At 38.7% G+C, this 14767-nt stretch overlaps 1 protein-coding gene across 2 annotated transcripts in view; it reads left to right on the plus strand.

Annotated features, from left to right (window-relative positions):
• Nucleotides 1–14767, plus strand: part of Astn1 (astrotactin 1) — a 340652-nt gene that overhangs the window by 68797 nt on the left and 257088 nt on the right. The gene's annotated exons all lie outside the window — the stretch shown is intronic.

Consider the following 14767-nt stretch of genomic DNA (forward strand, 5'->3'; position numbering starts at 1 on the left):
CCTGAAGGCAAAGCAATACCTATGGAAGTGTCAGCCTTTCTCTGGATGTCAAAGGCTCAGATTCTTCATTTTTGTGGTACAAAAAAAAGATCCAGTTTTAAAAATTGTCCAGCAGGGGATCAGGGTGGCTGTGGAAGAATTCTGCTTATGCATGGTTTCTAAGCTACGTTTATCTTGCTTCTTCTGTTCTCAAAATGTATTACTAGGAGCTGTCACTTGCTTTAACTGTTTTAATGAGTGATATTTAGTTGCCCAAGGCTTATTTTAAACACAGTACACGGAGTAATTTTTTTAATGTAGAGAGAGATAGAAAGGAATGGATGTTCTGTCTTAACAAAGCACAACTGAATGCCAGCTAACTGACCTCATTTTTTTCTGTTTCCAGTACAGTGAAATTTCATTATCATCATCATCTGCCTTAACTAACTTTTATTATCTACCCATAAAGCACTGAAGGAGTCCACACCACAGTGCAGTGTAGTGGAACATGTGTTAGAATTAGAATTAGGTGCTTGGGAATGAGTCCTGCCTGATGATTAATTACTAACTCTGTGTATTAGTCAGGATTCTTTGGGAGAACAGAACTGATAGAATATATATATTATGTAGATCAGAGAGAGAGAGAGAGAGAGAGAGAGAGAGAGAGAGAGAGAGAGAGAGAGAGAGATTCTAATAAATCCCATATTTAGAAAAATCTCATATATATTTTTTTAAATAGCTTATAGGCTGTGGTCTAGCTAGTCCAACAATGACTGTCTACCAATGGAAGTTCCAAAAATCCAGTAGTTGTTCAGTCCACAAGGCTGGATATCTGCCTCAGCTGGTCTTCAATATATGCCAGAATTCCCAAAAAAGTAGGCTCTAATACCAGTGAAGGAATGGACTTACCAGTGAGAGTGAGAACAAGGAGACAAAGAGAGCAAGCTTCCTTCTTCCATGTCCTTTATATAGGCTGCCAGCAGAAGGTGTGGTCCATATTAAAGGTGTATCTTCCCACTTCAAAAGATCCAGATTAAAAGTTGGTCTTCCCACTTCAAATGACTTAACAAAGAAAATAGTCCCTCACAGGTGTACCCAGCCACTTGGATTTTAGTTAATTTCAGATGTAGTCAAGTTGACAACCAAGAATAGTGATCACGCTATTTATCTATGATGAGTTCAGTTTAGTTTAGTGTTTATAACTTTAAGAAGAAGAGGTTAAGTTTCTAACTTAAATTTTTTTGATGTAAAAATCTTTTAAAATTTAAGCAGTTTAGACATGTCAAATAAGATTCATGTAATCAAATTTTCCCTGTATCTGAACATGTGATTCCCCCTTACAACTTATAAAGACAGATATAAATTTCTCTGAGTTTTATGACCTTCCTAAATAAACAAATGAGAATGTGCCTTGTAAGTGAATTAAGGCAAATGACAAAATGTCTCATACTTCCCTTGAGATTGGCCTTGCTCTATTTGTGAATGGGAAAAGTGGAGGCATGGTAAGGAAAACTAGCTAGGCCAAAATATTGACTTTTACAGACCTCAAATATATTCTTAGTTTTTCATTGTTAATATTAATGTTTATTCATTCAGAAAAATCCATTAAGCAACCTCTATGTGTCAGGCACTTACATTAAGAAATATGGTAGCAGAAATCTTCAGAGAGACTGAAAGCCTGCAGTTGTCTCTGTGTCTAAAAGATACAACTGAACCAATATTGTATATGATTTTCCTTTTTCAAGCATCAACAAAAAAGGAAAATAGTATGTGTTTACTGTAGAAAATTTCAGACTTGATTTTTTAACAACCTGTAAAGATCATAAAATATAAGCTAGAACTTTCAAGAAAGATTACATATTGATTTATTCTTTTGCCTGCCTGTTTTCCCAGGAATATAATTATACTGGAAAAACCCTAGTAAGAAAAATGTTTTCAGAGGAAAAAGAGAGTACATAAAATCAGCTTTGGAGTTTCTCCGACATAACACTTCTTGTTTAATTTTTAATTATAGTAGCACAAGAGATTATATCAAATGTGCTGAGAATTGATGTTGCTTAATGAGAATATATGTTCTTCCACAGTAAGCTGTGTGATTCACAGATAAAGAGGGTCTTTTATGAAAGGGCAGTTGGTCCTTCAGAGAGGGAAGCCTTCTGAGTTGAAGTGACTGCTCCCAGTGGTTTGGATTTGTTGCCCAAAGTGCACTTACAGCCTCATTTCACATTCAGAGAAATGATCCGGGTTCCTTGACCTCTAAGAACCTAAATCAGACTGGGTCACTTAAGTGATCAGGGATGAGTTAGATAGGCAGTTAGCAAGAGGTCACGGGAAGAACACTCGCCTTTACTTCCTTCAAGATCTATCCAGGGATGACATTTCCTCATAGTGGGCCACGTGGAGTGAAGAAATGGAGAAGAATTCACTACAGGAGATTCCCAGCAATGATTTGATCTTAAATCACTCCTCTACCTTGTTCTTCTGTCTCTCTTCATTTCCTCTCTGGATCCCAGATTTTCTCCTTACTTCCTTTTTCCCAGCCCCACTGCCTTATTCTTTAAGAACTGTCTCACACATCCTGCCCAGTTTTGAAAAGCCACACATACTGTGGATAGAGACTATGTGACTGACCATGGGGACTCCCCACAAGTCCCAGAGATGTAAATGTTCATAACTAAGAAGAGCTGACACACATCCCTGATAAGCTATGTCAGGCACTGTGTCATTTAAGTTAATCTCCATATCAAACCTTTGTCATAAGTGTATCTACTACTATGATGATTTTTTTTTTCTACTCACAGTCTCCTGTCATTAACTATGTGAGGGTTTCCCACTTCTTGTTGTAAGTTACATGGTGGAAAGGGGGCAGGGCATCTTGTGTTAACCTTGTTCCCGTGTTCCCACCCTTGGAATTAAAATCTCCGACTGAAGTCCTGATACCATCATTGTTGAGTGAGTTTCAGTGTGTGAATGAACTTGGGAGACATGAGCACCCACACCGCTACAGCCTCTGTCTTGAAATGCCCTGTAGAGGACCCAAATGTTGAAACCAGCTTCAACTTTCTGGGATTCATTTGTTTAAATGGTCTCCAAATGTCTTTCAAAGATAACATCTTTGAATATAAGCACATCTTAAGAATGTAAAAGGGCCTTTGTGGTGGACTAATCTTCAAGAAGGGACAGAGTATAAAAGCCCAGAGCTTTGTTCTTCTTCCAGAAGACTTGTTTTTTTGGGGGGTGTGGGGCTATTTAGGTTCCCTTGTGATTCTCTACTAACTTCAAGACATATCACGATCCTAACACTTCCCTGCCATGAACCTTTTTTTCTTTTTCCTGCAAAACAACAACAATAACAAAATCTTTTGGAATTTTGAAAAGGATCTAATCTACCAGTTGGGGTAGTACAGCCCTTTTAACAATGGAAAATCTTATGCTACATGTGTCTAGGCTCTTTCTCCATTTTGTCTTCGAAATATTACAAAGCTATAGTAATCAAAACAGTATGATGCAAGAAATAGAATATAGATCAATAGATCAGAAAAGGAAGGCCAGAAGTAAATTCATATTATCTGGTCAATTTTTTTCAACAAAGATGCCAGAAAGGAATAGGATAGGCAGATAATGGTGTTGGAAAACTGGATATCCACTTGTAAATAGATTCTTAAGTTATATACAAAAATGAACTGAAGATAAATTGAAAAGCAAATTCTAAGGCTTGCAACAAAATAACCTTCTGGTGGGGGATGGGCCAGAGAGGGAAACTTCATGCCGATGATGACAACTTCTTACATATAACATCAAAAACTCAAACTAAACAGCTTATGTTCATCAAAGGAAAAATCAACAGTGTGAAGTTTATGGAATTGTTGTTGGTAAGCTACTAACTTGATAAAAGGCTACTGTAAAAATATTTCAGCATTTATATGTGTATATATATAATATGTAAAGGGGTGTGTGCATGTGTGTGTGAAAAGATTTCCTTATGTAGCACAAGCCTTGAACGTGTATCTTGAACTTCTGTGCTGAGGATGTGGGGACAGGGAGATCCTGGGTCTTGCTGGCTGGCCAGTCTATCTAAATTGGTGAATATTGGGTAAGGTACCCTGTCTCAAAAAAAAAAAAGTGATTGAAAAAGATAGTTAACATTGACCCCCAGCTTGCATATACATGAATGTGTGTCTCTCTACACACACATGCACAAAGTGGGAAGTAATGAAGAAGACACCCTACATTCATATATGGCATCTACCTGCATGAACACTAACACATACGGACATAAGAACAAGCACACATACATACATACACACACAAAAATATGATCTAGCAATTCTATTTCTGGATGCTTATTTACTATTTCTTAACATTCATTTTTCCTTTATGTTGGGCGTTGGGGTGTGTGGAAGTCTCAGGTCAGCCTGAGAGATCAGTTATCTTCTTCCATCATGTGAGTTCTGGGGACCCAACTCAGATCATCAGGCTGGGTAAGCTCGTTCACCTGCTGAATCATACTGCTGGCACTATTTCTGGATATTTATTTTAAAAATTGTAAATAGTTCCCTGAAAAAATATCTGCACTCTCTTTTTCATTGTGTTGTTGTGTATAATGGCAAATCCAAGCAAGTGCTCACTGAATAGCAGTGGACAAAGAAAAATGTGGTAGATGAATGCAATGTGATATTATTTAGTCATGTGTCATAACATGGAGGAATCTTGAGGATCCTGCTAAAGGACTTTAAGTCAATCACAGAGGGCAAATACTGCATGAGTCTACTTATGTAACGTATCTAAAGTAGGTAAGCCACAGAAGCTGAAAGTGGAGTGATAGTTTTCCGAAGCTAGGAGAGAGACAAACAGAAAATTGCTCAGTGAATGCAAAGCCATCATCATGCAAGATGGAAAGGGTCTGGAGGGTAATCTTCCATACAGCAATTGTACATACGGTTAAGAATTCTGTACAATAAGTTGTTAAGAAAGTAGAATACATGCTGTGTGGGGGTTTTTGTTACAATAAAAAACTGTGCCAGGCCGGGCGGTGGTGGCGCACGCCTTTAATCCCAGCACTCGGGAGGCAGAGGCAGGCGGATCTCTGTGAGTTTGAGGCCAGCCTGGACTACCAAGTGAGTCCCAGGAAAGGCGCAAAGCTACACATAGAAACCCTGTCTCAAAAAACCAAAAAAAAAAAAAAAAAAAAAAAAAAAAAAAACTGTGCCAGGCATGATGGTTCATACCTATAATCTGAACACTTTGGGAGGCAGAGACAGGGAGATCATGAATTCTAGGTCAGCCTCAGCTATATCAGGAGACCTGTCTCAAAAACCAAACCAAACTAACCAACCAACCAACCAACCAATCAAACAAACAAACAAACAAGAACAAAATAAAACCCAAATCTGCAGCATTGAGAATTCAAGGAGAATCAGTCTTAGGATTATGTAGATCTGGCCTGGGCAGGCCAAGGGCTGGCAGCTGGAGAATGAGCAATGGGATTATATTTGGGGATTGTTCGAGTACACAGGCATCTTCTCTTTATTTATGATTGCTCTGTGAAAATTTTTAGTGCATTGTGTCTCCCTAAGAGGCATCATGACACAGTGATTAAAGCCATACAGTTTGGTATCAAATAGATCTGGGTTTGAGTCCTGGCTCCTCTGATTATGAATTGATAATTTTTTCAAGCTTTTCCAGGCTTTGATGGTCTCATTTTTGCAGTAAAGAAAAATATCCATCTCAACTGAAAAGATTAAATGGAATAACCTGTGTAGCAATCTTGGATGATAATGGTGATGGTTATTATTTATACATATGAAAGCAGTGCTAGTACTTGGGGCTGAAATGATTATGTTACAGGAGTTGCTTGTAATTTCAGGCAAGGACATTTCCATAAGACAACCTAGCTTGAGTATCAATGTCAGTGCCAGTATTTGTATGTAGAGCTACATCAAAAGGTAAACCTTAAAATATAAACTTCAACTGAATGTAAAACTTAACAGTTGCAGATACCTATGTTTGTGTGCATGCATGCGTGTGTGTGCACGCGTGTGCGCGTGCACCACTCCCCCATAATTCAAAATCATTTGTTTTATACAAATAAGAAAATACTAAACTTATGAAAAAGATTGAACTGTGTCCTTGACTTGGTTGACTTTTATTTAATCTTCAGATGAAAATGTACTCCTCATGCCATTTTCTAACTCTTCCATGCCCTGGTCAAAAGTAGAAGGCCCCTTTGTAGTGCCTGTCATAAGGGTTGTACTGGGTCTTTCCCTTGCCTCTATCATTGCTTTCTGGGCTGGCTCTTTGGCAAAGAGCAGTGTCACTTAGGACATTAGCTCTTTAGAAAGTGGTTCTTTTCCTTCTGATCTACTAAATAAGAACAGTATAATTGCTTATGAAACTTGCAAGTCATAGAAGTTGGTAACAATAGTTTTGTTGGAAATGATTAATAGATGATTTCATTCTTAAATCATCAGGGGAAGCCCTGCCTGTGACATAAATGGCATTGTTTTGGTGACTCTAAGGTGACAGATGTCACATATAGTTTCTCGGCACTGAGGGTTAAAACAAATAACTTTTGGACTTTAGCAAGTTTCGCAAGGTCTTTCATAGTAGTGTCCCAGACAGACACAATGGCAGGCAAAAGCAGCAGGTCCAGATAAGTAGATTCATAAAGGATTGCAATTTGAAAATGGATTCTACTTATATTTTTCATTTACTCAATCAGTCTGTGAACAAATACTTAATCATACTTTAAGCATATGTCAGACTTAGACCTTGTCTACTAGAAATGTACGAGTAACCAAAGAAGATGGAGCCGCTGCCTTCATGAGCTTCATAGTCTAGTGTCACACAGCTCTTTACTCAGTCCTGCTTTGTTCAACATCACTATGACTGATTTCTGTAACAGTTTATAAAGCTGCAGCAATAATGACAGTGTGCTATTAGCATAAGCACAGACATATACAAATGGAATAGAATTGGAAGTCCAGAAATAAACCTTACATTTATAGACAGTTCGCTTTTGACAGGAGTGCCAAGACAATTCAATGGGGGAAGAATAGTCTTTTCAAAAACTTGTTCTGGGACAACTACAAAATAGTCTACCATATACTAACCATGAAGTTGGATCCTTGCTTTGTATCATGCATAAAAATAAATTTGAACAGATCAAATACCTATATACAAGAGATAAAATTATAAAAACTATTAAAAGAAAATATGGGTAAAATTTTTATGATCTTGGATTTGGCCATGAGTCCTGACTATGCCATTGAAAGTGCAAACAAAAACAACAATAAATCCAAAAAGCACAGAATGCCTTTTGTGTTGGCCAATGATTCCTGAGCATGCAGCCTGCCTCGGGTTGTGGTTGTGCCACTCTATTGAAGAAAACTAATTTTCCTTCCCCAAGCATGAAGGGAATGGGAACTGGGAGGAGTTGGGGGAGGGAACATAGGATAACCAAAATATATTATATGAAAGTATTTTTAAAATTGGGACAAAAACAAAATACACAAGTCACAAGAAAGGTCTAGACAAGTTTAGATTTCAACATTTGAGACATTTGTGTTTCAAAGACTACCACCAGGAAGTAAGCATAAAACCCATGGAATAATAGAAAATATTTGTCAATCTTGTATCTATCTGACCAGGGGTTGGTGATATAAACAAAACATTCTTGCAATTTAATAACAAAAAGATAACTAATCCAATTAAAATTTGGGCAATGATTTCAGTAACCATGTCTCAGTGGCAGATAGTCAAATAATCAATAAGCACATAAAAAGATACTACAGGATTAGTCATCAGAAAATGAAAACCCAAACCACTTCCCAGTTACCAGAGTTACTCCAATAAGAAATACAAACAACCATAGGTCCTGTGGAAGATGAGCTGAACCAAAGCCCTCACACATAGGTAATGGAAAAACTGATTTGGGGAGCAGTCTGTCAGGTTTTCAAAAAGTTAAACAGAATGCTCACATGACAAGCCATCCAGTACAGATATATTCCCCAAAGAACTAAAAACATTTGTTCACATGAAAAGCATATATATATATTCATACATCTAGATCTAGACCTCTAATCTATATATGTGCATTTTACAAGTAGCAGCATTATTCTTCATATAAGAAAGGGACACAATCTAAGCAACCATTAACAGTCAAAATATGTTTATAGAGTGTGCCATTATTACATCAAAAACCAAATTCTAGTACATGCTGCAGAATGGATGTACCTTTAAAAACATTACACTAAATGGAAAGAAAACCAAGGGGCTATGTGTCATGTGATTATGAACTGTGCATAAAAGACAAACGTGCACACACAGAAAGTGAGTTAGTAGTTACCCAAGGATGGGTTGAGAGGAATGAAACTGTTAATGGGGATGAAGAAGAGGGAAATGGGAGGCTAACAGTGGGAGATTTGTATGATCTACAGAGAAAGCAGAGCATTGTTCTGGAATTAGACAGAAGTGACAGTTGCACCACGCTGTTTATCACCCAGTTGATTATACATCTTACAACAGGCAATTGATAGCATGTGGTATGTCAATAAAAGGAGTGTGCATCAAAAGCATAGGTGGCATGAAACTGGCAAAGGCAGTGTTTGCGTTGGATGCAAAGATGGAAGTCAGTGTGCAGAAGAAATCTGGCAGGTTGGAAAGATGGGTTGAATCTGACAGCATGAAATGTAGTCGGAATAAACATAGACTCCCAAAACTGCATTCAAGAAAAACAACTAATAACTACCCTGTAAAAATAGTTCCTGGCTTCAGTTTCCAGGGAGCCTGAAGAGAGTCAACAGAACACCACAGTCTGAAAGGTTAATGCAACGTTTGCAGCACTAATCAAAGTAGAGTTACTCCAGGAAGGAATTAACAACATTTTTGGGAGGACTTAGTTGAGGGACACTCGGAATTATGAGGTCAGTTCTGGTTGCTGTGTCGAGAAGCATCTAGATCAGTGGGTGAACCTAGTTCAAATGCATACTATGTTTGGTTTTCTTTTAAGGTATATTTTTCCCCTATTTGTGGGCATTTTTCTAGGGCACAGCCTTCCTCTCAGCCACTAGTCCTGTTACTCCTCTATGACCTCATTATAGTAGAAACAACTCACTCATGTGTGTTCTCCACTTGCTGCTTATAAATATTTAGTTTATTCCTTCCCCCTCCCCCCTCCAGCAACTGCACCCTCTCTAGGAAGTGAAATCTTGTAAATGAATTGTTCAGGAGCTCCAAAGTGTGTGAAACGATAAGGAAAAATGGAATGAACTAGTTGCGTCTGGTCATAGAAAGGTCTGAAGTCACAAGAGCTAACACCAAGTATTTGATGGTTTCCTGAAGCCTGGGAAAGGGATAATGAATATGAGATTTGGACATCAGGAATCCAGAGAAGGAGGTTCTGTGAGTCAATACGGAGAGGATTTCTACCTTGGTCTCCATGGCCCAGGATGAAGACCCAGCTGAGTTTTGTTAGCACAGTGTTCATGGCTAGTTCTGTAGAATTAACACAAGGTGGATATAGCATATTTATGATCTTTCTAACATTTTCTAGTTTTGAGATTTCATCACGATCCTAACTATGTCAAGTGGTTCTGGTGGTCATTTATCCATTAGCTACAGCTACCCTAACAGGGGCTGACACATAAGAACCTCCAGTAGACCTTGCCTTTTAGGATGCTTGCCTCTAAAAATGATACTAAGAATATCAACAGCCAAGTGATATTTTTTAGAATTAATAATAAAAATTAATGATACAGTGAACATTAGCTATTACTAGATATTTGATTAATGTTAGTGATCATTTATTTTAGAGAAGAGAGCATGTAAATGTATACAGTAACCATCCATAGGAGATTACCAGAGTTCTACTGTGTGTTTGTATGTGTATGTGTATATATTACTAATTTTTGAATTTGTGAGCCCTGTTGTCTTAGAAGATTATCATATGATGGTTTGAGGATCATAGGCTAGAGGGTAGTTTAAGGCCAGACTGAGCTACATGAAGAGAATGAAACTGTTAATGTTAATGAAGAGATCCTGTCCATAAATATTGTTCTATTGTTACATTTCTTAAAATAAGCATGTTCAAATTTTAGGAAAAAATATGTCATATAGCTCTTCACAGAATAAATAATAAAGTGTAAGTTTTTTCCAAGTAATTAAAGTGGTGTTTCTTTGCTGGTTTATATTTCAAAACCACAAATTTATCCTTCTTACCTTCATGCCTTCTTACCATCACTGACAAGGACAGAGGCCACATTCAAGAAAGCTTGTGTCAAATGTCACAACTCTTCAAGCCCCTCCATATTTTCGGCTTATTGATCTGTTTCTCACGATGAAGAGAAGTGCCTCTGTTTTTACTTTTGTGAGATGAAGAACAAGAGAAGATTTGCTTGGGTGACAGAGATATGGCTAAGTTGGTAGAGAGTTTGCCTAGCATGACCTTGGGTTCAATTCTCAGCACCTCATAAAACTGGTTGTAATAGTACATACTCATAATCCCATGGGGAGGTATGAGTGTCAGAAGTTCAAAGTCACCCATGGCTATATAGTGAGCCTGAGGCAAGCCTGGGCTATGTGAGATAGAGAGAGAGAAGGTGGGGAGAGAGGGGGGACACAAAGACAGACAGGGATGGGGTTGATACTTAGAGGTGAATAGTATTTGACTCTGGCAGCAGAAGTTGACCTTGTTCCTTGTCAGTGGCAGAAGTGGCAGGCAGACATCTTCATATGTTCTAGGAAGTAAGAAGCCTTTGGTTCTCTTCAGGTGCTTAAGCAGATTTCCCATCCAACTCTATCACATCCGAAGGGTTCAGATGCTTTGTCAAAATCCTGGCCTTTAGGCATATACTAAACTGAAACTGAGGCATGTGAGGTTGGCTTCTCATCACTCTTCCCTGAGTAGATGATAGAAAGAGATTAGGTGATGATACCACCTTAGAGGTACACAACTTCCTTAATCCAGAACTCTTTCCAAACACTCACCAAACCACAGGACCCAGAGCCCCGCTCTGCTGGTGCTGAAATGCAACCATCACCTGAAGGAAACAATATGCCACGTGAGCAAAACCACCCTCAGAGACACCTGAAGTCCAAAATGCAGTGTGTGAGGTGAAAATGAAGGCTGCCTCTAGCAGCAGCAGCAGCAGCAGCAGCAGCAGCAGCAGCAGCAGGGACACACTTTTGTCAGGAGAAATGTAATTACCAGAGTAGGGGCTGGCCTCACAAGTGGGAATTAACACTCCCCAGTTCCCATAAACATCTTAGGCTCTCCAAATGCTTTCTGCAAGATTTTGAGTTTTATGTTTCCATCCAATAGTTGGCTCAGTGGGAAGCATGGTGGAGGACTTGCAGGACCGCAGGGACACTGATTCATTGCCACAAGGAGAAAGGATTTACTAGTATTTCTGGAAAACCTAGGCAGCCGGAGGGCAGAGGTGGGGATTAGAGGAGATTCACAAAGTATGAAGGTTGTAAAAGAGGCTGTGGTCACCTCTGAATAATAAATAATGTCCGGAGTCTTGCTGAAGGGGCAGAAATCAGCATATGGCTTGCTGAGTGCATTGCTGAGGATAGCTAGCTATTCATAGTCAGCATCGCAGGTACGGACACTGCTTTCAGTTCCCGAGAGCGTTGCTGAAAGATGAGTTCTTCGTATAGTTATGGCTGCTGTGCCACTGTTATCAAGAGACTGAAAATGGAGGACAGGGAGCCTATGTAGATCACTTCTCCCTCCCTTGGTGCTGGGTTCTTCATAGGTGGCATGATGACACTAGACCAAGTAAAGATCTTTACACATTATATTAGTCACTTTTTCATCACTCTGACCAAATATACAACAAGAAGCAACTTATGGGAATAAGGGTTTATGTTGGCTTTTGGTTGGAGGTCATACAGACAGAGAGACATTGCCATCATGACAGAGTGTGGTGGCCATGACTGGTCATACTGCATCAGAGGAATCAAAGAAAGGTGAATGTCGTGCTTATCGGGCCTTCCCTTTTCTCCTTTTATTCGCTCTGGACCACAGCCTATGAGATGGTGCCACCCACATTTAGGGCAGGTCTTCCAACTTAAGTTAAACTTCTCTGGAAATACCTTTCCAGACACACTCCATATGTCTCCTAGGTAAAAATCCAGTCAAATTGATAATAAAGAATAACTTACACGAATTGTGTTCTCCAGGGTCCAAAGGATTCACCAATACTGTCACTTGCCAGAAGGAATAGGAGAGGGTGGAGAATGATGAGACTTTAAGGACCATTATCCCTGCTGGAATCAAAACAACTCTTCTTTTGTCTTTATCAACATAGTAAGCGTTTCTCTAAGGTTTCTCTTGAGGATATATGGAGGCTAGATTTTCTTAAGGATAGATAAGTCAAGGATAGATGCGTTTTAAGTTCTTTTGAACTATATTTTATGCCCTTGTAACAGCATTCCAGCTGAACAAGTACAACACACAGAGCATGCATATTAGTTATCATAGAGGTAGCTACCAACTATATTCTCAAAATAATGTGCTTTGTTCTTATTAAAATATTCTTCTGTAACAATATAAATTATCTAAATAAAATTTTTTAAAAAATCGAAATCATTCAGAATTCTACCTTTGAGTGGCATACTATAAGCATCAATGACACGTTCTGCTACCTTCTATCCACATGATTTTTTTTTAGTAACCTGAACTCATAGTTTACACATTTAAAAGTTTAAAAAATAGTTTTGACTTGACTGACTAAGTGGTACATTCCTCTTCTTCCAGTACCTCTAATTCCTGGACCTTGGGTTGCAGGCCAGCCTGTAATACATGGTGAGACCCTGTCTGGAAACAAGCAAATGACTTAACTTGGCATTGTGAGTGCTTTGCCGTGTTATTAAATGTTCTTTGAAATTATGATGACTAATGGCATATACTAACTATTCCATCATATGCCTACAGAATCAATTATCAATCTGTTCCATGCAATCTAAATGAATTCTAACGTTTGCTCATTCAACTTCAAGAAGAATATTCTTAGAATTCATTTTCATAGTATGTATGCACCCGTGTGTGTTTAAAGTTTAATTGTTGATATTGTTGTTGGATTAATTGGCTTGGTGAGTTTTAGGTTGTTGTTGTTTTTTCCTCCTTTTCAAACCTTTGGTGTATGATCAAATCTAGTTGATAAGAGTAGAAAGAGAAGAAGTAGAGATAGGGGCTGACTAGATGGATCCAAAGCTACCAGATGGTGCCCAAAAAGAGACAAGAAAAAAAGACATATGCAGATAGACTCACAGACATGGAAGAGAGAGGACTCTTGCTATTATAAAAGATCAAGACACTTTACAGTCCAATAATATTGAAGAAATCTTGTATAATAACAAATTATTTAGTTAATTTTTTCATTTCTGAGAGCCACGAAATGCTGAAAATTGGCTCTCTATCTCTAGCTAGTTAGATAGCTAGCTGGATGGATAGATAGATATAGCGATAGAGATAGAGATAGAGAGAGAGAGAGAGAGAGATCCTCAAATAGTACTGTGAGTGGCTTGGATAAGAACTGTATGTATGAAGTGTGGAAGTACATACCTGAAGTTCTGCTCTGTAGGCCAGGGAAGGAAAGTCATAAGTTCAAAGTCAGCCTATGAGAGAGAGAAAGAGAGAGAGAGAGAGAGAGAGAGAGAGAGAGAGAGAGAGAGAGAGAGAGAGAGAGAGAGAGATCCTGTCTCAAAAAAAAAAAAACAAAACAACATAGTAAAGAAAATCAGAACCTCATGAATAATAAATCCACATGCTTTCTGAATTTTACCCCATCACTAACTAACCCAATGGATTTGAACAAGTAGGGACACTGAAGATGCAAGAAACATTTGAAAACTGTGACCTTACTGTTGAGGAAAGAGAAGGAGAGAGCCAGGGAACCTCACATTTCTTTCATGCCTCCAGTATGTCTAGCACTGAGTGGCAGAAGCTCCTTGTCAGCCAGCTCTCACAGCTTTCCTGGGAGGCAGGGGTTTTCCTTCCTGCTTTCTCTGCACTTTGAAGGCTAGGAGTCTGAAGCTGAGTCAGTTAAGTGATCCATCTAAGGATCATATGGCTACTAAGTGACAAAGTGGGATTCAGATTCATGCTGCATAGGTTCAGAAATTGTGATCTTATCAAAGGCCATGTGCTTCCGCTCATCTGTATTTGAGTAAAAAGAGAGAGAAATGAGTTATTACCCAATAAGTATGTGGTAAACCAGACGATAAGCAGAATACAAGGACCCCTGTCAGGTTTAAAAAGAGTAATGATGCCTCAGTCTCCAAGGCACCATTTCATTTCTAAGGTCTACTCCAACATACATAACCAAGAACTTTTCCTTATTATCTCTGAGATGTCAAGTAGCATGAGAAATTCTTTTGTCTAAAAAAAGGGCTCTATGAATAAGAGATGGAGGTCCAGAAATGATAATCAACTTGTTGAATTGTGGTGATATTGTGTCCTCCAATGTATTGTGCACCCTAATAAACTTATCTGGAATCAGAGAACAGAACAGCCATTAGATAGACATAGAGGCCAGAAAACAGTGGCACATATAGTTTTAATCTTAGCATTCCAGAGGCAGAGATGTACCTGGATCTCTGTGAGTTCAAAGCCACATTGGAAACAGCCAGGCATGGTGACACACCCCTTTGATGGCAGGAAGCAGAAAGGTATATACATATGGTGTAAGGACCAGGAACTAGAGTCTCTTTTAAGCTTTTAGGCTTTCAGCAGCAGTTCAGCTGCGATCCATTCGGACGAGGACTCAGAGGCTCCCAGTTT

Source organism: Peromyscus maniculatus, chromosome 11 (genome assembly GCF_049852395.1).
Source record: "Peromyscus maniculatus bairdii isolate BWxNUB_F1_BW_parent chromosome 11, HU_Pman_BW_mat_3.1, whole genome shotgun sequence".
Classification (NCBI taxonomy): domain Eukaryota; kingdom Metazoa; phylum Chordata; class Mammalia; order Rodentia; family Cricetidae; genus Peromyscus; species Peromyscus maniculatus.